Here is a 22557-nt window from a genome sequence, read left to right as displayed (position 1 = left end):
GTGCCCCTGGGTGTGCCCCTGAACACAGCCCTGCCTTCCACGCTGCTTTCCTTGACTTGCTGTGTTGCAGAATCCCCCGAGGTCCTGTCCAGCAGCCCCTCGAGGATCGGATCTTCACTCCGACCGTCTCGGCTGTGTACAGCACTGTGAGTATCTGCCGGGCTGGGACCGCGCGCGGAGACCAGGTGGGTGTGCAAAAACCCCATGTAGTTAGAAACTCTGCAGTCACAAATGATGCAGTGGGGAAAATGCCTCTTCTTTCTGCCTCGTGAAAGAAATGGTGCTCAAAAAGACCCTTCTGGTTGCATGTGAGTAGGAAAAGAAGGGGGGACCTTCTGGCTCTCCACAACTCTCTGACAGGAGGATGCAGCCAGGGGGAAGTCAGGCTCTGCTCCCAGGAAACAAGGGACAGGACAAGGGGACACAGCCTCAAGTTGTGCCAAGGGAGGTTCACGTTGGATATTGGAAAAATCTTCTTCATTGAAAGGGTGGTCAGACATTGGCACAGGCTGCCCAGGGCAGTGGTGGAGTCGCATCCCTGGAACTGTTCAAAAGATAGTGTGGATGTGGCACCTGGGGACAGGGCTTGGGTGGGCATTGGGATTTTGGTCAAACATTGGACTTGATCTTGGAGGTCTTTTCCACCCTTAATAATTCTATGATTTTATGAAGAACCTTTTTTGTTGCATGGGAGCAGGAAGAGAAGAAATCTTTGGAGGACTTGTGGGTCCATTGCTATTTTTAAGTGTTTCTAGTTTTATTTAGCATATTGAGAGTGGGTTTTCCTAACAGTATCACTGCAATGACAGTGTTTTGGCCATATTTTCACTCTGGTGACTCCATCTCCTTCCTTTTCCCTGCCTCGCAAAGATTGATTTTTTTGTGTATTAGGGGCTTCACATTTCTAATACCTTCTTATCAGAAAAATAATCAAGAAAGATTTGTTTTCACATGAAACATTCTACTGCACAGAGGAAGAAATGTTTGGTAGTAGATTGAATATTTGGGATAGGTGCCCTTGGCTCGCTGTGCTTGATGTTTGCTAATGTATAATATTGATTATTGTAGAAATTTGGCTTAGAAACAGCCATGTTTATTTGTGAACACAATAGTCTTTTCCTTTTATTCATTTCTTTTTTTCCAATGGCAATAGCTGGAAGCCTAGGGTTATTTATAAGCTTTGCTAAATCAGCACAGCCCTGGGAAAGTCATATTTTGCTTTTCTGGTTGGGATAGTGCAAATATTTTTGATGCCAAAAAACCCTGCTTTTAAGCTGCTCTTTTAATTATTTGGAAAACAGGAGGAAAAGCTGTAGATGGGATAAATTCAGTATATTTTATGCAGGAACATAAGCTGCTTATAGAAAAACATAAGCTGCTGTGCAAGGTTTTCTCCTTCTCTGTTAGCAGGAGTGACTGGGGATGGGGTTCTTGGCCCTGGCTCCCTGGGGGCTGGAGCACCTCTTGCCCAGAGCAGCCGTGGCTGCCCCTGGATCCCTGGAAGTGCCCAAGGCCAGGCTGGACGGGGCTTGGAGCAACCTGGGACAGTGGAAGGTGTCCCTGTCCATGGCAGGGGTGGAATGGGATGAGGATGATTAAAGTTCCTCCCAATCCAAACCATTCCATGATGATTCAGTGATGATGCTGGTATTTAGCTTTTCCCTTTTTTGGGTTGTAGAGGAGTTTTGTGATCCCTCCTCTGCTGCGGCTGTCGGGGGTGCTAAGCTGAGCTTTGGGCAGGATTAAGGGTAAAAGTGCTGCCAAGTGCCCATTGGGCCTGGAAATGCAGCAGCTCAGGTGGCTGTAGTGGCAGAAGGACTCGGGTGTGGCCGTGGGTGGTCTGGTGGCCAGGGAGCCATGGATTCCCATCCAGGTGAGTTGGAATGGTTGGATGCAGCTCTGACAAGGGTTGAAGATTCTGAGGTTTGTGGCGTTGACTGCAGTGAATCAACAAACCCGAGCTGCAGGCTTTGTGCTCCTGCTGTTCTCAATAAATGGTATATAAATGTTTGTGTGAAAAAGGCAAAACCAAAGGAACAAATCCGGAAGAAATCCTTCCCTGAGGGTGGGGAGGCCCTGGCACAGGGTTCCCAGAGCAGCTGTGGCTGCCCCGTCCCTGGGAGTCCCCAAGGCCAGGTTGGACAGGACTTGGAGCAACCTGGAATAGTGGGAGGTGTTCCTGCCCATGGAACAAGGTGAGCTTTAAGGGCCCTTCCAGCCCAAACCATTCTGTGAACATAAATGTACAAACACTTATAATAAATAATTCAGTTTATATTATCTTTCATATACCCCGTACAACACTTAAAAAACACTTTAAAAATATCTGAATTCCTTTAAAAGAAGGTTATTTTTTTCAATTCTTTCCTCCCAAGTTATAGTGCAGATGCCTGTGGGGAAAATATGACTGTAAAAATTTAAATTAATGTAAAATAGAAAAGTAACTGTGAAGAATGACCCAAAATAGCTTTTCAGTGTGGAAAAATATCACTCCTTGCTATGTTACAGGAATAGAAGACAGGGCTGGGAGTATCTCAGTTCCAGGATTTGAGAATGCACAAGTTTGAGAGAAAATTTCATGTTTTGGGGAAAGGAGAGAAATTTCTCAGCTGGGTTCCTTTCAGGCTTCCATTTGAAGCCCCAGGCGGATTTCAGATTCAGAGGGAGTCCAGAGAAAAATGAATTGGGATGGAAAAAGCACATGATGGGAGGGCCTTGACAAATTCATTCATGAAAGGTCTCAGAGGTTTCTTACACAAAGGAACAGCACCACGCGTTTAAGGCCTGGGTTTGCATTAAACAGTCATTTTTTGTTTGGTGAATTTGGTATAGTTTGTCCAGATTTTACAAAAATCCCCTGATTTAAGGTGAGGAAGAGCACTGTGAAATCACAGAATCATGAAGGTTGGGAAAGACCTCCAAGATCTTCAAGTCCAACCTCCAAGTCCCTCCTCAGTACCCAGGGGCTGCTTTTTCCCTTCGGCGTTTTATTCCCTTGCACGTGCTCTGTGGGATTCCACATGAGTTATGGATCCTCATTCCCAAAGATACGTGTTTTTCAGAGCGTGGCTGGTTTGGGAAGAGGTCTGGGGTCTGTAACCACCCTGTGGTGACTCTGAGCCGTGTTGTTCCTGTACATCGTGCATGGGATGGGAGGAGAAATTGTTTGAGATATGAACAACCCACAGATGAACCCCCAATTTTTAGTTATATAAAGATGAAAAATAATTCAATTACCCCTTCCATGCCTTCCCACATGCATTATCTGGACCTTGGTTGCACATTCCAGAGCTCTTTTTCTCTTCCCACAGCTACAAAAGTGGGAATGGAAAATCATGTGGCTTCCACTGTGAGCCCCAATAATAAAACTGAATCTGAGGAACAAGTTTTGCTGTAGGGCAGAGGTAGGAGGTGAGGAAGAGGCCAAGTGGGATGAAGTTTGTCTGAGAATTTGAAGATGCTCAAAATTCACGACAAGGCTTTGGTAAAACCTCTTTATCAAGGAAATCGTACTGGTATTAAACTGAAACCCACCTAAATTAATCATAAATCATATTTATTTATTTATTTATTGTGACATCTTATACTGGGTGGGTTGTTGGTTTGGGTTTTTTAATAAATAAATCCAGCAGTAGAATTATTTTAAAGCAAACTACAGTTGGAAATAATTATTTCAATGAACTAATCTTGTAATAATTTTCCCTCATCAATAATGGTGAATGCTCTATTGCAGAGCTACATTTGGACATAAAGATTTGGGGGTTGTCCTGTAAGCAGCTTCTTACAGGAATCCTCTGCACTGCAAGAAATGAGGGTCATTACTCGTGTGGCCTCTGCAAGATCCCAAACTGCAGAGTTCGGAAGGGGCATAAGAATGAAATTCTGTTTCTGTTGTAAATCATTTCAAGAGGGTTTTTTGGGTTGGAGTTTCTTTGAAAGACATAGACCTCTAATAGGAAGGGAACTGCGCAAAAGGTGACTGTAAATCCCGCCTGCCACCCCTGTCCTGTGCCCAGGGGAATGGGGCAGATTGTATGGAAAATGAGATTAATGAGCAGAAGCAGATGTGCTCTTCAAATTCAGCACGAGGCACAACTCTGGAATTGGATAAGAAGAATAATGGTGTTCATGGACATCCAGTTTTTGCACAAATAACTGGTTTTGGCAGGTTATGGTGGAGGTTTGTAACTGCCTTAGTAACATGGTGTGATTGGAAGTGCTGAAGCTTGGACCAGCACTACTCTGAAATGTTTATGAAAGTTTTTTTGTAAGCTGAGGAGTAACACTGAGGCCACGAGCAACCTGGTCTAGTGGAAGGTATTCCTACCCACGGCATGGGATGAGTTAAAGGTCCCTTCCAATCCAAACCATTCCATGATTCTGTGAGTGACTTCTGGATGTGAACCAGTTAGGAGTGAGTGATAGCAAGGTGTGTTTGTGAGGGGAGAAGTCGCTTGGTCAGGTGCAGCCTGGAGCAGGGTCCGTGTGGCGGGGCTGGATCCAACACTCGTTGAAGCCATCGCTGTTAATTGCTGTCCCCCCATGTCCCTTCAGAGCAGGTACCAACTCCTGTCAGGGTGCCCGGCTCACACCAGCTGGGGGCAAAGAAGGTAATGGGGAAGTGAGGTGCTGAAGAACCCGCTTGTCCCAAATTTTCAAGGACTGAGGGTTGACTCCATCATTCACTCTTGGGGTGTTTGGTTGGTTTCTGTCCCGGGGCGCCCAGTGGCCCCCCTAAGTGTTTCACACCCAGCAGAGGTTCCGTGATTCGCCTTCGTGTCCTTTAAAGGGATCTTCCTGCAGTGAAGAGAATCCTGTAAAAAAGGGATTAGGGAGGATTAGCTGCTCCAGCCACCCTGTGCTTAAAGGAAGGATCTGGGTCAGGAGGCCGACGTGGTCCCTGCCTGGCTGCTGTGGAGGCTGTGGAATGTGCAAGAGGGAAGCTCAGTTCCTCATCCTGTTCCAGCCTAGAATCATGGAATGGTTTGGAAGGGTCTTAAAGCCCATCCAGAGCCACCCCTGCCATGGACAGGGACTCCTTCCACTATCCCAGGTTGCTCCAAGCCCCGTCCAGCCTGGCCTTGGACACTTCCAGGGATCCAGGGGCAGCCACAGCTTCTTAAGTACCTGAAACCAGGGACTTGGATGGGGGAAAGGGTAATCCCTAACTTGTAAAAGATGCAAACCCAAAAGATGTAAAAGATCTCAGAAAGAAAAGCAAGAATCCCAGACTGAGGTTTTATTTCGTATTTCATTACCTGCTTCCTTTAAAATACAGGATTAAGGCTTCTGGAAAACTAAAATTAGCCTCTTGCTACTCAGGGAAAATAGAAAGTGATGCTCTAGCAAATTAATATGTAATTTTGTGCATCCATTTTTAGGAGAACAATTTAATCTGTAGATTTAAGGAGGATATTTACTTCCATAGTCATCTCAGACCATTTAAGAAACAGCAAACTGCACCCTGGGCTCTGTGGGGGCAGACACCCCAGGAGTGATGAGCTTAGACAGTCCCTACCTCATTGATTTGTTAAAAATTACTGAGAAAACATAAAAATTCAGCAAGTTTGTCTTCCTTTACTACCTGTTTACATTAAAATCAGTATCTTGTAATTCAGTTTATTTGTAAATACTTTGTTGTAGAAAGAGGAAGGTGTAGAAACACCAACGTTGCTGTAGCTGCTGAGAAAGGCTCTCTGTGCTTTTCCTTCTGCTGGAACAAACACCAGTCCAAGCTAGACTTGGCTAACCTTAGGAGGTCCTGGAAGATCAGTGGTAGGCTCCTATGGGATACTCTCCAAGTGTGCTGTTGCCAAACCGTCAAGCTGGTACAATTTTATAATTGTTCTGCTGCCTTTGTTAGGCTTTCAAGCCAATTTTAGTGGGTCCAGACCTGTGTCTGTCATGTGTCTGCTGCACTGCACGAGGGTATCTCATGGACAGTCATTCAAGCAGCTGCAGTTTTCCTCTCAGTTCAGCTTCCAGATTTCAGATCCAATCACAAGAGCATTCCTTGATGTCTTTTATTAACCTCCAACTTAGGTTGTTTTCCCCAAGGTGGTGCTGGAGTCGCCATCCCTGGAAGCGTTCACAAGGTGTGGGGATGTGGCACTTGGGAACATGGTTCAGGGGTGGACCTGGCAGTGCTGGGTTAATGGTTGAACTCTATGATCTTGGAGGGCTTTCCAAGGTTAGTGTTTCTGGGATTCTATTCCATGGTTCTGTTTGCATGTTACAATTTCTGAGGAGGGGGACTGCTGGATGCTGTCCTAACCTGGAGTATTGGTGGTGCCCCTGTCCCCATTGTCAAAGCCCTGTGTGGACTTGGGTGCTGTTGGATCAGAGGATTTTGGATGGCTCCAGCATTAGCTGGAGCAGTGTTTGCACTGGTGAGAGTAGGGAGGTGAAAACTGGCAGTGGTTGAAGTCCCACTGCTATCACAAAATAACCTCTATTTTCCCCCAAGAAGTGACGTTCACAGAGAATCCTGGTGAGGAGCATGGGCACAACCTGCCTCTGGGGCTGTTGATCGGAATGATTTCCTTGTATTTTGGGTTGCCTTTGCTTCCTCCCCCGCCCTGACTGCATTTTTTGATGTCCATCATGATCCATAGTCGCTTCTAAGCACTGAGTGCTGCACGGCTGACGTGACAACTCTCTCAGGGTTGACACAGGAGTCGTGGAAGAGACTTTAATTTTCTCAGGGATGGGCTGTGGAAGGTTTTATGGAGCTCTCTGTTAGGCTGGCTCTGATTCAGCCGAGGCTGCGTGCGCACACCTGCCAAGAGAGATCAGCCCAAAAAAGAGATGATTCATCCCTGGCAAAGGGAAGGATCCAGTTGGGGACAGAGGATGATCACAGGTTCTGTGACTGACCCACCCTTTCCTCTGATGAGCACTTGGGGGCTGTAAATCTTCCCACAATGAAGGGTCCTGGCCCATTCCCAAGCCCGGAGCTGTTGCACGTTGTGATTTCTTGGGATTTCGGTGCTGGCACAGCTGCTGTGGTGGTTTAGGTACTGTAACGACAGGCGTGGACACTCTGAGTGCAATAAAGTGACTTGGAAAAAGCATTTAAGTGGTGAACTCCGTGACTTCTGCTCTCTGGGAGCTTGGAGCTAATGCTCCATTAAAGCAGCCAGGAATTTCCTTCTGCCCTCTTTACCCTGCTAGGGACAGTCATGCACACGTTGGCCTGCACGGTGCCATGACCTGTGGGCTTCGGGTGCCTTTAGCTCAGACAGAGGAATGTTAGATGGGATATTGGGAGGAAATCCTTCCCTGTGAGGGTGCTGAGCCCCTGGCACAGGGTGCCCAGAGCAGCTGTGGCTGCCCCTGGATCCCTGGCAGTGCCCAAGGCCAGGCTGGACATTGGGGCTTGGAGCAGCCTGGGACAGTGGGAGGAGTCCCTGTCCATGTCAGGGGTGGGACTGGATGGGCTTTAAGGTCCCTTCCAACCCAAACCATTCCATGATTAAGTGGTGCTTCTCAGCAAACAAATAAATGAGAAAAGGTCAGTGAGAAGCAAATGCCAAATTTCAGTGAGTTTTAACCCAATATGCCAAAATTTGATTGTGTTGAACTGCTGGTGGTGTCACCCAATAGTTATGTGACTCTTTTTTTCTTTGATTCTCCTTTTTTTACTATAGCCACTCTATAAAATTATTTAAAACAGTTCCATCATAGAGATAGTACAGTGGAGCAAATATTTGTGTGCCATGGAAACATTTTTCTAATGTTTTGTTTAATGTGTTTTGTTGAGTATTTTTAATAGAAGCTGAGAAAGGAGATAAACATATGCAAGAATTGCTTTGCTATTTCATTCCTTGCTTGTGGCAAGCCCTGCAGATACCACGGACTCTCTGCAGCCCTTTATTTTTCCTTTTTGGAGGGGAATATGCAGATTTCCCCCTTACTTTGTTGGTGGTAATGTGTATCCCCTTGCAAAATCCCAGTATTTTTGATATGGCTTCTCATGGAGAGATCAGAAGGTCCCAGGCCAGAAGGCAGAGGGATCCAACACATTTCCACCAGTGACTCCAGCTGGTGCTCTGATTTTTTGATCCTTCCACATTTTCCTAAATTGCCTAAATAGTTAAATAACTTGTGCAGTGTTTCACTTAGATAAATACATATTATTTTAACTCTCTAGATATGTACAGTGGAGTCTCTGCAGACTGATTACTAATGTAATGTTTTACTAACAGTTTATCTCCACACAGGTAACACAAGTAGCAAGACAACCGGGTCCTCCTGCCCCATCCCCTTACACTGCACATGAAATAAATAAGGGACACCCAAATCTTGCTGCAACGCCACCGGGACATGCATCGTCCCCTGGGCTCTCACAGGTAAGACCTGGCGTTGGAGCAGAGCATTCCCAGCCTCCCCCTTTTCCTCTTGTCCCATTCTCAGCTTCTCTGCTCAGCAATTAACTGAGTTGTGTTGTCTGTGACCAGTGTAGAAATAAAGTGGATAAAGGGTGTGGCTTGAACCTTGCAGCACTTAGATTAGCACACCAATTAAATACAAGTTTATTAGACATTAGTTCCTTGTGGAGTCTGTAACAGAAACTAAAAGCAACTTGAAAAATTAGAGAAAATAATCATTGATGAGCAGGAATGTGATTTGCTGCTGGATCAGGCAGTTTGGGGCATGACCTGACTCCCACACCCTAAAAGTGCCCTCTGTCATCCGTCAGGGATTTTCCATGGGGCGTTTTGTACAAGGTGGTGCAGTTTGGTAATTCTAAGAAATGGGTCAGGAAAATGAGTTGCACAAATGATTGCTCATAAAAGAGATGAGACAAAGGGCTGGTTACAGAAAAGTCCAGAACAAGAGATAAATGGGAGTTAGAATAAGAATGGAGAAATAGTTTAGTGAGATACGTGGAATGAATTGGTCTCTTTGTAGCCTCTATTAGATAAATATTCTGCAGGGCTGACTTGAGAGTGGAGAAGCTTAATCTGAAAAAGGAGGGGGCAAAAGAGGCAGGTAATAGGGTGAGAAAAAAAGAGAGATAAAAGATACTGAGGTGGGGAAAGTGGGATGTGTAAAGAATGAGGTGTGAGATGGAGGAAAGCCTGATGTTCCCTTTGCTCTTGATTAATTTCTACTTGCGTGGATCAAGCAGGAAGGCCTGAGCAGGTCAGCTGTTAAGGAGAGTGGGTTTGTTATGAGCAGGGGGTGCAGGATGAGAGGCCGAGGGTGGGTTGGAAATGAGGAGGTGATGGGGAGAACCTCGAGTGGATCCAAGCTCCCCTGCCAGCCTCTGAAACGTTAAACTGCAGGTGACCTTCCAGCCAGGGAGATGCCTGGAAAGAGGTCATGGAAGGAGCACTTCACCTGAATGATGCACGTTTTAGATAAAACATGACGGGGAAAGTGGAAACTTGTGGTTGTGTTTGTGAATGTGCAGATGCTCATCCTCCATGGAGTGGGGAATGAGAGGCTGAAGTGTCTCCTGCAGGCATTAGTGGTGTTGGAGCTGTTCCTTGCACTCCTGCTGCATGGCTGTTGGAAGTAAAGGCTCTGGGCTGAGGACTGAGGCTCACAGAACAGGGAGGGCACAGCAGGGTTGCAGAGCAAACCTTCAGATGCTGCCTGGCTTTTGTCATGGATCAAGACATTCCTTCCTGGTAAACCTCACCAACACAGGGAAGCTACTCGTGTGGCAGAGGAGAGGGGAAGAAGAGAACATTCTGGGCAGCCTCTTTATTCTAATCAAGGGATTTCTTTTCTTCCCTAAATATTTTCCTGTTGAGTCAGTGCATCCATAGCAAGTGGGCTCTGTGCCAAATCTCCAGCCAGCTGGAAAATGCTGCTTTCCTGTTCCTCTGGCTCTTGGAAGTGAGGGTCAGCTTGTGTCCCTGCCGTGCTGCTGGAGTGACCTCAGAGCCTCTGTGGCAGCTGAGGGCCCTCAGGGGCTCCGGAGGGTGCTCCCACTCTGTGGAGCCAGCCGTTGTGTGCTGAGGGACAGGGAGGAGCAGCAAGATCAGGGTTACGAGGCAGATGAAGCTTCAGGCACTGTGGGCTTTGGGGCCAGAGAGGACTGGGGTCTGCAGAGCTTTTCCCCAGGTGATTCGTGCCAAGGTGGGATTCAGCAGTGGAGCAGCACAAATGGTTCCTGCTCGTCCCCAGCTGGTGTCGGCACTGCCGGGGCTCCTCTCAGGAGCCCTTTCCTTTGGGTGAAGGTTGGGTGGTGATGCCAGGTTGGACAGGTCTTGGAGCAGCCTGGTCTGGTGGAAGACGTCCCTGCCCGTGGAACAAGCTGATCCAACCCAAACCGTTCTGGGATTCTGCAAAGAACCAAAATGCAGGTGCTTGCACTTGGGACACCAGAAAGGCTTGAAAAGGGATCAAAGCCTTCCACAACAACCTGTCCCCAGGGAAAGTTTCCTGTACCCCTGAACTATTAGAGATTTGAGTAAATTTAAATTCTGAATATTCTTCTGTGCATCTCACTTGGACCCCTGTCAGGAGTTGAGTTTCTGTGTTATGTCATGGTAAGAAGTTCGCAAGCTAAGTGGAGATTTGGGTGGAAGTTTAGCCTGTTCATTGCCTCTGTGATTTGTCTCCCATGGGTTTCACACCCTGGTGCTTGTGTTAAGAATGAGGTGAGTGGAAGTTTCCTCTTTCCACACTTCTTGTAGTTTGTGAATTTCCATTGTGGTTTCGTTTGTTTGCTTTCTTCTAGAAAGCGATGAGAGAGTAATTTTTGAATAATTTTGTCTGATTCTTGGACACCTTAAATCCTACTGTTTACCTTTAGAGATAAAGGGACCACGGCTGACATGGGATTCGGATGAATGCATTATTATTAATTCCTTTAACAGCAATAAACCACTTCACAAATATCTGTATTTTACCCACCCACACTGCGTTGATGATTGAACATTGAACAAAGGTTGTCTTTGCCTTTGTCCAGGCATGCCTAACGTAGCGAGGGGGTGTTGTGCATGAAAGGTAGGGACAAGACCACTTTGTTTGAATTAGAGTCTGATTAAGGGTCATTGATTTCTCCATCAGACCCTGAGTTAATGAATACTCATAAGAGTGAGTCTTTCCGAGGTAGGGACTGCTCTTGAGGCAGTAGTGAGTGGTTGATGTTTTAGGCTTTGGATGTCATTTGGTACTAAATGGAATTTGGGCAGAGGTAGAGTGTGTCACTGCTGGTGTGGGCACATTGCTCTGGTTGCTCTCTGGGCTCAGCAGAGTCGCTGCTTGCTGTTACCCAGGAGGGATCTCAGCATCTCCTCAGGCTCAAGAGTTTCTGGAAGTGGGGATGTCACAGAATCATGGAGTGTCCTGAGCTGGAAGGGACCCACAAGGATCATCCAGTCCAATCCCTGGCCCTGCACACCCCAACAACCCCACCCTGGGCATCCCTGGCAGCGCTGCCCAAACGCTCCTGGAGCTCTGGCAGCCTCGGGGCCGTGCCCATTCCCTGGGGAGCCTGGGCAGTGCCCAGCACCCTCTGGGGGAAGAACCTTTCCTGATAGCCAACCTAAACCCCCCTGACACAGCTCCAGCCGCTCCCTGGGTCCTGTCCCTGGTCACAGAGAGCAGAGCTCAGAGCTGCCCCTTGGGAGGAGCTGCAGCCCCCAGTGAGGGCACCCCTCAGGCTCCTCTTCTCCAGGCTGAACACACCAAGTGCCCTCAGCTGCTCCTCATGTGGCCCCTCCAGACCCTTCGCGCTCACCCTTGCCAGGAGCCAAGCTCCGAAGGAGAGCGAGGGTTAACAAATGCTTTGGTTCCACGAGTGACCCCTCACTCTCCTGGCTGCTCCAGAGCTGCCTGTCCCAGCACGTCTGAGGGCTGGGAGATGAGGTAATACCTTGAATTCTAGTAAGTGATAAAAGGAATTGCTGTGCCTTACCAGAGCTCCGGGAGCTGGAGCAGTTCACTGTAAGTTGTGTGTGGTGAGATGATGGCATCGTGCTGAGTGGTCTGAAAGGGAGAGTTTGGGAACCAGGGATCAGGGAATGTGTGGGGTATTTAACCTGAGAAGTCAGGTGCAAGTGAACCTTGTGCCTTTGTTTGCTTTCCTTTTGCTTTATTTAAACAGACAGAAGCAGCTGGTGCTGTGGTTGGGTGGCCCTTTCTCTCACTCCTCCACCTTTTCCATCTGACGTAGCCCAAACGAGCACGGCTCCCTGTTCCGCTTCCTCTGAGAGCTTTCCTGACGGACGCCCCCCGGCACTCTGCTGCCCTTCAGGATGAGTTTGTGCAACACACTGAGGAGATCTTGGCAGCTGCGTGGAGCTGTCCCACAGCCCCGTCTTTGCAGCAGGAGGCAGCGTCTCTGCTTCCCAAATTCCAGGGCCTTGAAATCATAGTGCTGCTCCCGGGAATGTGCTGAACTCTGGCGCAGGGGAATGCACAGCACATGCTGCCGCAGCGATGTGTATGGCCAGATGTGGCCCCAAGTACATAAAATTTCATATTCCTGTTGGGTTTTGCATGTTTTTCCCTCGTTCTGACAGGGAGAGGAGGGGCATGGCCCCTCTGCCTCCTCTCCTGGCTTGAGGCTGCAGAAGGGGCTGGTTTGACGCAATTCCCTTTCTCAGTGTGCAGAGGAAAGGAGAAGCCATTGGAAAAGGAGCAGAGCAGGTTATCCCCTGTAATCCAGGGCCTGGATTGACAGTCGGTCACCATCCTGTGATGGATGGGAGAATCCAGAGCAGGCCGAGAGCATTCCCAGAGCCCTTAACAGAGAGCAGCTGAAGTGCTGCAAGTCTGCCCCACTCCAGCTGTGCCTTACACCGATGGATGGGGCAGCCATGGTAGGATGGGGTAATGGGAAAGGGAAGCACTTCCAGAGTAGCTAGGCTGGGAGCCGCAGGAAAGAGCTTCCCTCTGTCCATGGAGAGAACAGAGGAGGAGAGGGTTCCTCCAGAGGCAGCGTGCAGAGCTCAGGGCACCAGGAGAAGACAGTTCCATCCCTCTTTCCATCCCTCTCGTGACCTGGGAGTGTTTTGGAGGATCCCAAGGAGCAAGTGCAGTGGGTTCTGGCATGTGAGGGTGAGTGGTTTGGAAAAGACTCATGGCTTTCTCTGCCTCAGCTTTGGAACTGCGGGCTCCAGTGGGATGCTGAGGGATTCTTTTAGTCCAGGCCCACAGTTTGGAAGCACCAAGCGACCACACTTGGAGCAAATTGCCAGAAATTTCCTCTGTAATCAGGGAAAGCTTCAGCCCTCATTAAGAACACGCTGTGCACTGAGCAGATCGGCGCTGCCTGCCCACGGCTGCCTCTTGGAATGGGCTGGAATGCTGGAGTGCCTGGGGAGCAGAGGATCCCACAGCACTGATGGGGACCTTCCTCTGGAGCTGTTGTAGCTGTAGACATCCCTCACCTGCTCCTAAAAAGGTTGAGGTACTCCCAAGTGAACAAAAGTGCAAGAGGGCTGAATTCTCTGGATCTTGGTGCACGGAGACCTTGACTTTTAGGTGGCTGATTTAAATCCAGAACAGATTGTACCAGCTGAAACTTGTTACCATCTGGTTCTGTGCCTGAAGTGAAGAGAGTTTTGTGGTCTCATTCTGGTCCTCAAAAATGTCACCATCGTTAAATTAGTGTTTGTAATAGCAGGGAGACATTCCTTGGTACCTTCAGGTCTGGGAATGTGTGCCAGGAAGCAAATCTGCCTGCCATCTGTGGCATGTTTACTAGGCAATCCCCAAGCCCCTCTTTTATGATCTTGGATCCTTTCTACAGGAGCTGGAATAATCCTGTTAGAACCATAATGTTTATTCGATGCTTCCATCTTCTGTAGCCCAATTTGAGATGCTTTTAATAAAGGGATGTTTATTAAGGGGTCGGAACAGAAGGAGGGATGTAATTTAATTGTAACCTCACCCTTACTGGTACTGTGTGGTCAGTCAGGTGTCCTGGGACGTGGGGAGTGTTACTCCTTGTTCTCTCTTCGTGTTGGAGGCAGCTGCCTTTGGAGTCTGGTTGCTACATGTCAAATTTATCTTCCCCCAAATTCTGGTGACCAGGGACAGGACTGAGGGAGCAGCTGGAGCTGTGCCAGGGGGGTTTAGGTTGGATATCAGGAAAGGTTCTTCCCCCAGAGGGTGTTGAGCACTGCCCAGGCTCCCCAGGGAATGGGCACGGCCCCGAGGCTGCCAGAGCTCCAGGAGCGTTCGGGCAGCGCTGCCAGGGGTGCCCAGGGTGGGATTGTTGGGGTGTCTGTGCAGGGCCAGGGGCTGGACTGGATGATCCTTGTGGATCCCTTCCAGCTCCGTGATTCCTCATTATTTGGGTCCACACGTGGTTTGCTAGGAGGAAATAGTTGGCATAAAATCAGATAATAAACCTCCAATGCCCCTGGATCACCAGGGGCTCCCAGTTTTATTGTCTCATTCAGATAAACCCTCTGTCCATAATTTTCTGAGGTCAAGAGCACCGTTGTGCATCCTGTGATCTGAGCTGGTCTCTAAGCTTTGCAGGGAACTCTTCCCCCAGAGAACTTCTCTGTGTAGGAACCTCCTTGTGTAAGGTGCAGTTATAGCCAATTCCCTGCTGCTTAAAACCACCCAGAGTGGTAACTTGTCCTGTAACTCGTATGGTTGTCAGTCAGGATATTTATTCATGGTGTAGACAAAGAATGAAAGATTAAACTCTCCTTATATAAATGAAGAAGTTGGTGCTGGACCAGATGAGGGGAAATGTTGCCTGTTTGTGCTGCTCCTCCAAGCAGCATATTCCAGTTTCTTGGATCTTCTGTCCATTCCACATAATGAGAATAAAGCAAATTTAAACAACTCCTGATAGTATTTTGTGAACAAGAAACCTGCCTAAATAACCAGGTTAATGTGTAGTAATGGAATTTTTTTCTGACCAGTCAAGAGTTTGACCTCTCGTCCTTCTCACTTCTTTCCTTGTGCTTCCTTGTACATCCAGGTCAGGCTTCATCCCAGCACATTGCCAATGCATTTTGCTAATTCCAGGCTTGCAGGAATATGTGACTGCAGGTGGAGATTTGAAACTGCGAGTTATTTAATAGCTGATAAATCCAGAAGTGTAATCTTCTTTTGGCCTTTGTGTTCAAGACCTGCTGGAAGTGCAGGTGAACCCGCTGGTTCGTAATAGGATTAGGAGGTTTTTGATTGGGTTAATAATGCTGGGAATATTTCCTCCTAGAATGTATTTCATTATTTTTGGTTCATTACTGTGCTTTTTACCTCATTAAGTTAAATCTGGGCAAATCTGGCTGGAAACATCAAACATGTCTTGTGTCTCGGTGCCTTTGGGCTTCAGGGTGCCTTTGTGTGGGGATGCTCGGCTTCATGGGTGTCTTCTAATTTGGAAGAGCATCCGGGTGTAAGAGCTGCAGGAAGGGAGAGTTGGGAAGGCATAATGTAGCTTCAAATGCTGATTAACACTATTAATTTTAATTATTTAACCTTGGAAGCAGTTGGCTTTCATAGGGCGCAATGTAGGAGGGATGTATGAATTAGTTTTAGTATTTGTGCACTTAAGAAGGACTAGAAAGAGCCTTTAATTCTTTTTTTTTCTAGCAAGGAAAGGAGAGAAAGGAAAACCCATTACAATTTTATCATATACATGTGCAAAGAAAAGATTACAGCACAAATATTGAGTCTAGTTAGGACTGGGTCTGGCTTTAGACCCACCCCATATCTGCCTCATAGAATCCTATCATAGAATCCCAGGATGGTTTGAGTTGGAAAGGACTTTAATCTCGTCCTGTCCCACCCCATGCCATGGGCAGGGACACCCTCCACTGTCCCAGGCTGCTTCAAGCCCCATCCAGCCTGGCCTCGGACACTTCCAGGGATCCAGGGACAGCCACAGCTGCTCTGGGCACCCTGTGCCAGGGCCTGCCCACACTCCCAAGGAAGAATTCCATCCCAATATCCCATCTGACCCTTCCCTCTGGCAGCGGGAAGCCATTCCCCTTGTCCTGGCACTCCAGGGGGTGTATTGTAAAAAATTCCTGCTCTGAGAGGTGTGTTTAATCCTTCTCCAAGTGGTGGTTTGCCCAGTGGGGAGAGAGTTTCTCTACTGCTGCTTGAGCTTTTCCTCCCAGGAGTAGCCGTGACCTGGCTCCGAGTGTTCCCTGGCCCTTCCACCCCGTGCAAGCGCAGGGATTGGGAAAGGGAAAGCTCTCAGTGGGTGTCTTGGCCACACGGCACATCCTGGCTGCGTGTGCGAGCGGAAGCAGCTTTGTTTGGCGTGTGAGATTATTTGGAATCAAAAGCACTTTTAAACTTGCCAGTAACTTGGTTTGGGGGGGGGAATGAAACAGCATTTTTAGTAGAAAATCAAACTTCTCTGTGGATGTTTAAAAATTCTCCAGGTCCCTTTCTTCAGTACCCTTCCGTGTGCATTTTCTGTTCTCACAGTCATGTGCCGTGGGCTTTATTTTGGTGCTTTTCAGACTTTGCCACTTGTTGAACCACATTTTTATTCATAATATAACAATACGAGGCAATTTGCCATTTTCTTACATTTAATAATTTCAATTCTGGAATTCCTTCTGTAATAGTACCTTCTGTTCCATGCAATTTAATGGATGTTTTCTTGCATGCTCCAGAAAATACACAGTTTTTAAACAAACACCATGTGTTCCATAAAGCACCAGAGTCAGCACAAAAGTCAGTGCTTTACACAGTCTGCGTTTTTTAAGCACAGAGGGCATGAAATATCCCTGCAGCCAGAGAAATCGGGGAGATGGAGCCCTGGAGTTACTGGAGCCCACCGTTAGCTGTTGTGTCAGACTGGGAAACAGAGGAATAACCTCTGGGGCTGTTTAACCTGCAGCAGGGACAGCCACATTCCAGAGGTGAGGCTCTGAATCCATGAACAGCCTGGTTCTCCCGCCAGCTGAGCTCTCACCGTGCTGCTTTCCGTTGAACCACCAGAGGTGGTGGAGCCGTAATTCCACTCCTGCAGCCTGGAAGGGCTGTGCCTGTGTTCTCCACAGATCCTCCTTATGGTGCCATTAGAAATCCGTAATTTATTGAATTGTTTTAACTTTGAGCAAATTCAGACACTTTATATGTAGGGTATTTCTGGGCTTCCGTGTAAAACTTGAATATTTTTATCTGAGTGCTGCCATCAGCTCAAACAGGTGAAGGTTGGAAGAGACTGGGATCATCAGGTCCAAGTGCCTGCTCCGAGCTGGATCAGCTGGAGCAGGTAAGTCTGGGCCACCTCCCGTTGGGTTCTGAGCATCTCCAAGGATGGAAACATCCTCAGAGATACCAGGTGACACATTTTTGGAGCTTCTTGTTGGCTTTTGGAAGAAAATAGGAGGAAAGCTGCGAAGCTGCTGATGCTGTTTTGATGTGGAGTAGGGTCTTGGCTGGTTGGGGTTGTGTTCCTGAGAACAAGTATTTATCCTCAAAGTCCATGTTTTTGTTACAATGGGAGGCAGTTTTACAGAACAAGTGAAAGGCGCTCTGTGAACTCAAGGGTGTCTCTGCAGCCTGGGCAGGGCCAGGCAGTTCAGCCTCAGTAAGGAGCCAAGTGAAGCCATAGCAGCGTTTCCAGATGTTATGGAATGGTTTCCTGTGATGTTATCCATGGCCTCAGGCCTTCTTTAGCAGCAGATTCCACGCTGATGGATTTAAAAGTGGCTTAGGGAGGGAGCAGCCACCAGCAGGACACCTGTCCAGCCCCACGGCTCAGAATCAGACTGGGGTTCAGTCTGTCACTCTGGGTCCTCGCTGCAGCCTGGAGTCCAGCGTGGGCTGATGGGCTGGAGCCTTATGTGGGAAGGAGGAAGATGATTCTTTCCTCCCACAGGCTGGGTGTTCTGTCTGCCTTTGCACTGTGGTGAGAGACGGGTACACCCTGTAGAGCTGAGGAGAGAATCACTGAAACCCCGAATGGTTTGGGTTGGAGGGACCTTAAAGCTCATCCAGTCCCACACCTTCCACTGTCCCAGGTTGCTCCAAGCCCCATCCAGCCTGGCCTTGGGCACTTCCAGGCCCACAGCCCCAGCTGCTCTGGGCACCCTGTGCCAGGGCCTCCCCACCCTCCCAGGGAACAATCCCTTCCCAATATCCCACCCAACCCTGCTCTCTGGCAGTGGGAGCCATTCCCCCTTGTCCTGGCACTCCAGGCTCTTGTCCTAGGTCCCTCTCCAGCTCTCCTGGAGCCCCTTTAGGCCCTGCAAGGGGCTCTGAGGTCTTCGTGGAGCTTCTCCAGGTGAGCACCCCCAGCTCTCCTAGCCTGGCTCCAGAGGGGCTCCAGCCCTGGAGGAGCTCCGTGGGCTCCTCAGGACTTGCTCCAGCAGGTCAAGAATGTGCATCCTGTGTCTGTGTGGTCCCTGGCACAAACAGTCCTTGTCCAGGGAACAGCAAACTGCATTTCCTCCACCATCTTCCCTTGCAGACAATCTCATTAGCCATGTTGAAGTAGGAGAAGTGCCTGTAGCTCTGTGGGTGTTAGCTGGGTCTCAGTTTCCCTGTTCTTGCTGCTTTGCCCACTCAGATGTGTGATGTGAAAACATGTAAAACCATAAAAAAGGTTGTTACAAATTTGGCTGGGCAGGTAATGACACAGGTGATGTATCCTGAGACAAACTGCTGCAGAGGAAAAAGGGGAGAGAGGAGTAATTCCTCCTGGGTCAGGAGATTTGTATCCTTTCAAAGGCTGAGCTTAATCACAGAATCACAGATGGTTCCGGTTGGGAGGGCCCTTAAAGCTCATCCTGTTCCACCCCCTGCCGTGGGCAGGGACACCTTCCACTAAAGTGTTAATATTTACCAGCACCAGGAATTCCCTGAAGGCTGGGCTGATGGAAAAAGAGAGAATAAACCAGTGTACTTGTCAGGAGAAGGGCAGTGAGGATGCCAACTCCTTCTTCTCTGCATCTTCTACTTGTCTGCAGTTTGTTAAATCCCTAAAATCAGTCAAGACACCTGGAGTCCAGTCCTGGCATTTTGAGGAAATAGCTTTAGAAAAAACCTACATATTTAAATAAACTCACTGAACAGTCACAGTTCCTGTTTATTCTGTGCCTCTACCTAAATCCAAACCTCAAAACTTCCCAGTAAATCCGATGTGCAGAGATTTGGACCATGTCCCACCTTGGTGCCATCCCAGCCCCTCCATCAGGAGCAGAGTGTTCGCACCAGAATTGTGCTAAATCCTGTTTTTTAAGTGGAAACTCTTCATCTGCACAACTTGTTTGGTATCAGAGAACAGCTCTGATCCTTTTGTCACTGATTTTGATGGGACTTTGAATATTCCAGGTATTAAATACCAATATATGCAGGAAAACAGCATTTCTCAGGTGCTGGTTGCACCCTGCAGGGGAGCAGCCCTGGCTTAGAGAGGCAGCAGAGTAGAACTGCTGCGTATTTTTGTTTTACAGCAGTGCCCTGGTGAGGACGAGCTGATTTTAGTGATTCTGGATGATTTACAAATGAGCTGCTTAGAAAATGTGGCATCCCTGGTGTGATGGGTACCTACAACCTGCATATTTGACCACGTAGCTGTGAATGGGAACTTGTGTTTAAGCAGAGGGATCTGAGAGTGTGTGTGATCATTGAAATATCATTGTGATAATGAAAGGCAAACTGGGAGCGTTTAGCGGGAAATTGTCCTTGTTTAGTGGTTTAATAATTTGTTGTGCTATTTTTAAAGCTGGAATAATTCACAGGAGTAGTGGGAAAATACGCTTTATACATTATTTGAGGGGGTGCTGTGTAAAAAAGGGCTGAAATGAATAGATCTAATTATTCAGGTTTCTCCACTATCATCTGTAATATTTGCAGATGAGCTGGATCTATATGTTGCAGACACTCTGGAGTTTTTCCTGCCAGCAGCTTCCAAGCCTGTTCCACTGAGTGCAGAGTACACCAGGGAGGGAAAAAAGCGGAGTAGGCTTGAATGATCTGGTTGCCAAAACAATGGTAACATTCAGATGTGTCCAGGAGAAGTGCAGGAGCGGGTGCTGCCCTGTTTGTGTTCAGAGGCAGGAGGTATCTGAGGCTGGTCCTGGGCATCTCCAGAGCTCAGTGGCAGAATTACAAAGTTGTTTATTTTGTCCCCTAATACTGATTTTAGGTCAAAAGCTGCTCTGTGCCGTGTTCAGGGGTCTCTGCTGCAGCCCCTGGGAGTGTGGTAAGGGAGACAGGGAGAGCAGGAACTTCCTTGTGCCTTGCCCTGGATGCTGCAGTTCCTAAGGCAGCCCCTGGATGGAAGATAAGCCTCTCGTTAGCCACGTGTCTGTGGGAGGAGGAGATTCTGGGCTCTTCTGGGATGCTCTGGCCGAGGCTGTTTTCTCTGCCTTCAGTAACACAGCTTTTCACATCAGATAGAAAGTACAATCTCGCTGTAGCCTTCAGTCTGTGGAAGTTCTGTGCGTTTTTGCAGGAGCGGGAGCAGCTGCCTGTGGGGAGCCCGGGAAAGCTGCTTCCCGCAGCACTGAGCCTGTGCTGAGCACCTTTCTCAAAATCCAGGGCATGCACAAACCAAAGCTTGGGGAAAATGAAGGTGTGAGTGAGGAGGGGCAGCCTGAGGAGCTGCTGTTCGGGCTGCGCTGCCTGCGGGGAGTTCATTAGGGAGAAATGAAGATACAGGGTTTAAATTATAATCCTCTTACTTTCCCAGAGCTGAATGCCCAGAGATTTCCCTCACTGGAGGGTTGCAGTTGTTTGGGTTGCAGTGATTGAGTTGTCACAGTGATTGGATTTGGGGCTGTGGGAGGGCAGAGCCAGCCCAGCTCCACAAAGAAATGATGATTCAGAACTAAAAGCCACGTCCATGCTGTCACCATCACTCCACACTTGTGAGCCAAGAGGTGGGTTCTGCTGCTCTGGGGAATTTCTTCACCTGCATCTGAGGCCAAGTTCCTGCTGTCCAGGCCAGTTACCCAGGGAAAAATTCTGTAAAAGCAGCCTCCAGGGCTGGTGCATCAACAGAGCCAGTCCCATGCTCCCTTTGTGGTTTTCCTCAAGGAAAATCGTTCAGCAGCTGGAAGGAAAACCAAGTCTGGTTGTTAAAAACAGGGATAAAGAGGAGACTCCTGTGCAATGACCTCCCTCTCCTGTACCTTGCTCCAGGGGCAGCTGCCTTTGGTCTGAGGGGCTTGTATAAGTAAGAATTTATAAATCTAGGGACAGCACCCTTGGTGTAAAGAACACTGGCTGTGCCTCTGAGTGCCCAGCTGGGGGCTTGAATCAGTATTTAGCGTTTAACCGGGTCAGGGAATGGCTTGGGAACAGATCAGTGCAGGTGTTGTGCAGAAATACCTGCACTGCAGGAGACACCGGGGTGGGCTGGGGGTGTTGTGTTGTTTGGGGAAAGAGATGGATCTCATAACAGTTTTATCCTGTTTCCAGCCAGTCCCTATTTTTGGTATCTGATGCCTTGACATAAAATAGTAACAAGATATTTTTGAAAATGTGTGTGGTGGCACTTTGGTGAGTTGTTAGCTGGGTGCTGTCCGTCATTATTGCAGAGATACATGAGATATAACGAGATACCAAACCACCTGGGCAATGGGCTGTAGTTTTTATTCCCTGCAGCACCACGTTGGTTTGTGGCCATGCCAGAAAAGGCCCTTTGGGGCTGCTGTGGGACAGCCAGGGGCTGCCTGTGGCCCCAGCAAAACCCCGTATGTTCTAAAGTGTTTCGCTCACTCTGTCACATTCCTCCTAAGAGATTTAAGCTCTGTGCTGGTGTCCGGGGGAGCCAGGGCTGTAGCTGTGCCGGTGGGGCTGGGAAGGGAGTGGGAATGCAAGGTGGTGGGGCTGGGAAGGGAGTGGGAATGTGAGGTTTCCTCCCCAAGGTCACAGCAACAGCGATGGGAGCAGCAGCGAAGCTCCTGAGTCAAGGTCATGCGCTGGAGCTGCAAGTCCAGTTCTCCTCCTCGTGTGTAACTTCAGTAAATATAGACCCAGCAACCTCTTCCTGAGTCAGGAGAGGATTCGGGAATCAGCCACAGGGATTAACCCCTTCCCGGCCAGCCCAGCCACCGAGCTCAGCAAGGGACACCTTTCTGCCTGGGGCTGGAAGAGTTTTGTTCCCAAAAAAATTTTCCAGAGGCAGAGCTGGGTGACTCAGCTCTTTTGAGCCTGATGTGTGTACTTTGCCTGTTTATTCCCAGGACAGGCAGTCCTGAGGGAGTCGTGTTACGCTGCAGGCTCAGTGTTTATTAACCAGCTCGGGGCCTGAGCTAAGAATAACTTCTTTCAGTTGTTTTGTTGATAGTGATTATTTTTCCTTGCTTACCACAGGCAGCAGCTCAAGAAACAGCCCAGAGAAAGGGTTTTCCCAGCAAGTTGTGGGAATACATAAACACTCAGCTATTATCACCTTCCTCCCCTGAACAGCCACAGCTGAAATATAAAATCAGGAAGGTGAGAGCTTTAAGGGAAGCAAATTCCTCTGTCTCAAAGTGGAGCAGCTCAGCAGCGCTCTGTCCTCTTCCAGCAGTTATTTGAACTTCAGGGATTCAATCCAGCCTTTAGATGCTTCAGAACCAACATTTGTCTGCAGAGCAGTACTTGCTTCCCTTCCTTCCCCTCCATGGGGGTTTATTTGGGGGATCTTTGGAGCATTTCCTCGCTGAT

At 48.4% G+C, this 22557-nt stretch overlaps 1 protein-coding gene across 13 annotated transcripts in view; it reads left to right on the top strand.

Moving 5' to 3' along the window:
* The window catches only part of EIF4G3 (eukaryotic translation initiation factor 4 gamma 3), a 143144-nt gene that overhangs the window by 41495 nt on the left and 79092 nt on the right, over positions 1-22557 (top strand). For 7 of the 13 annotated variants that reach the window (XM_042022165.1, XM_042022163.1, XM_042022160.1 and 4 more), the window contains exon 1: positions 8223-8351. The exons of 1 other annotated variant lie outside the window; for it this stretch is intronic. The gene's annotated coding sequence lies outside the window, so the exon portion shown is untranslated. Of the gene's footprint in view, positions 1-70; positions 147-8207; positions 8352-22557 lie in introns of those variants that run through there. 5 more of the 13 variants (XM_042022166.1, XM_042022164.1, XM_042022168.1 and 2 more) reach the window with 3 other exon arrangements.

This window comes from Corvus kubaryi, unplaced genomic scaffold (genome assembly GCF_017639235.1).
Source record: "Corvus kubaryi isolate FWS band 111438036 unplaced genomic scaffold, C.kubaryi_AGA036_p1.0 37189, whole genome shotgun sequence".
NCBI lineage: Eukaryota > Metazoa > Chordata > Aves > Passeriformes > Corvidae > Corvus > Corvus kubaryi.
This window is presented reverse-complemented; position numbering and strand designations above follow the sequence as displayed.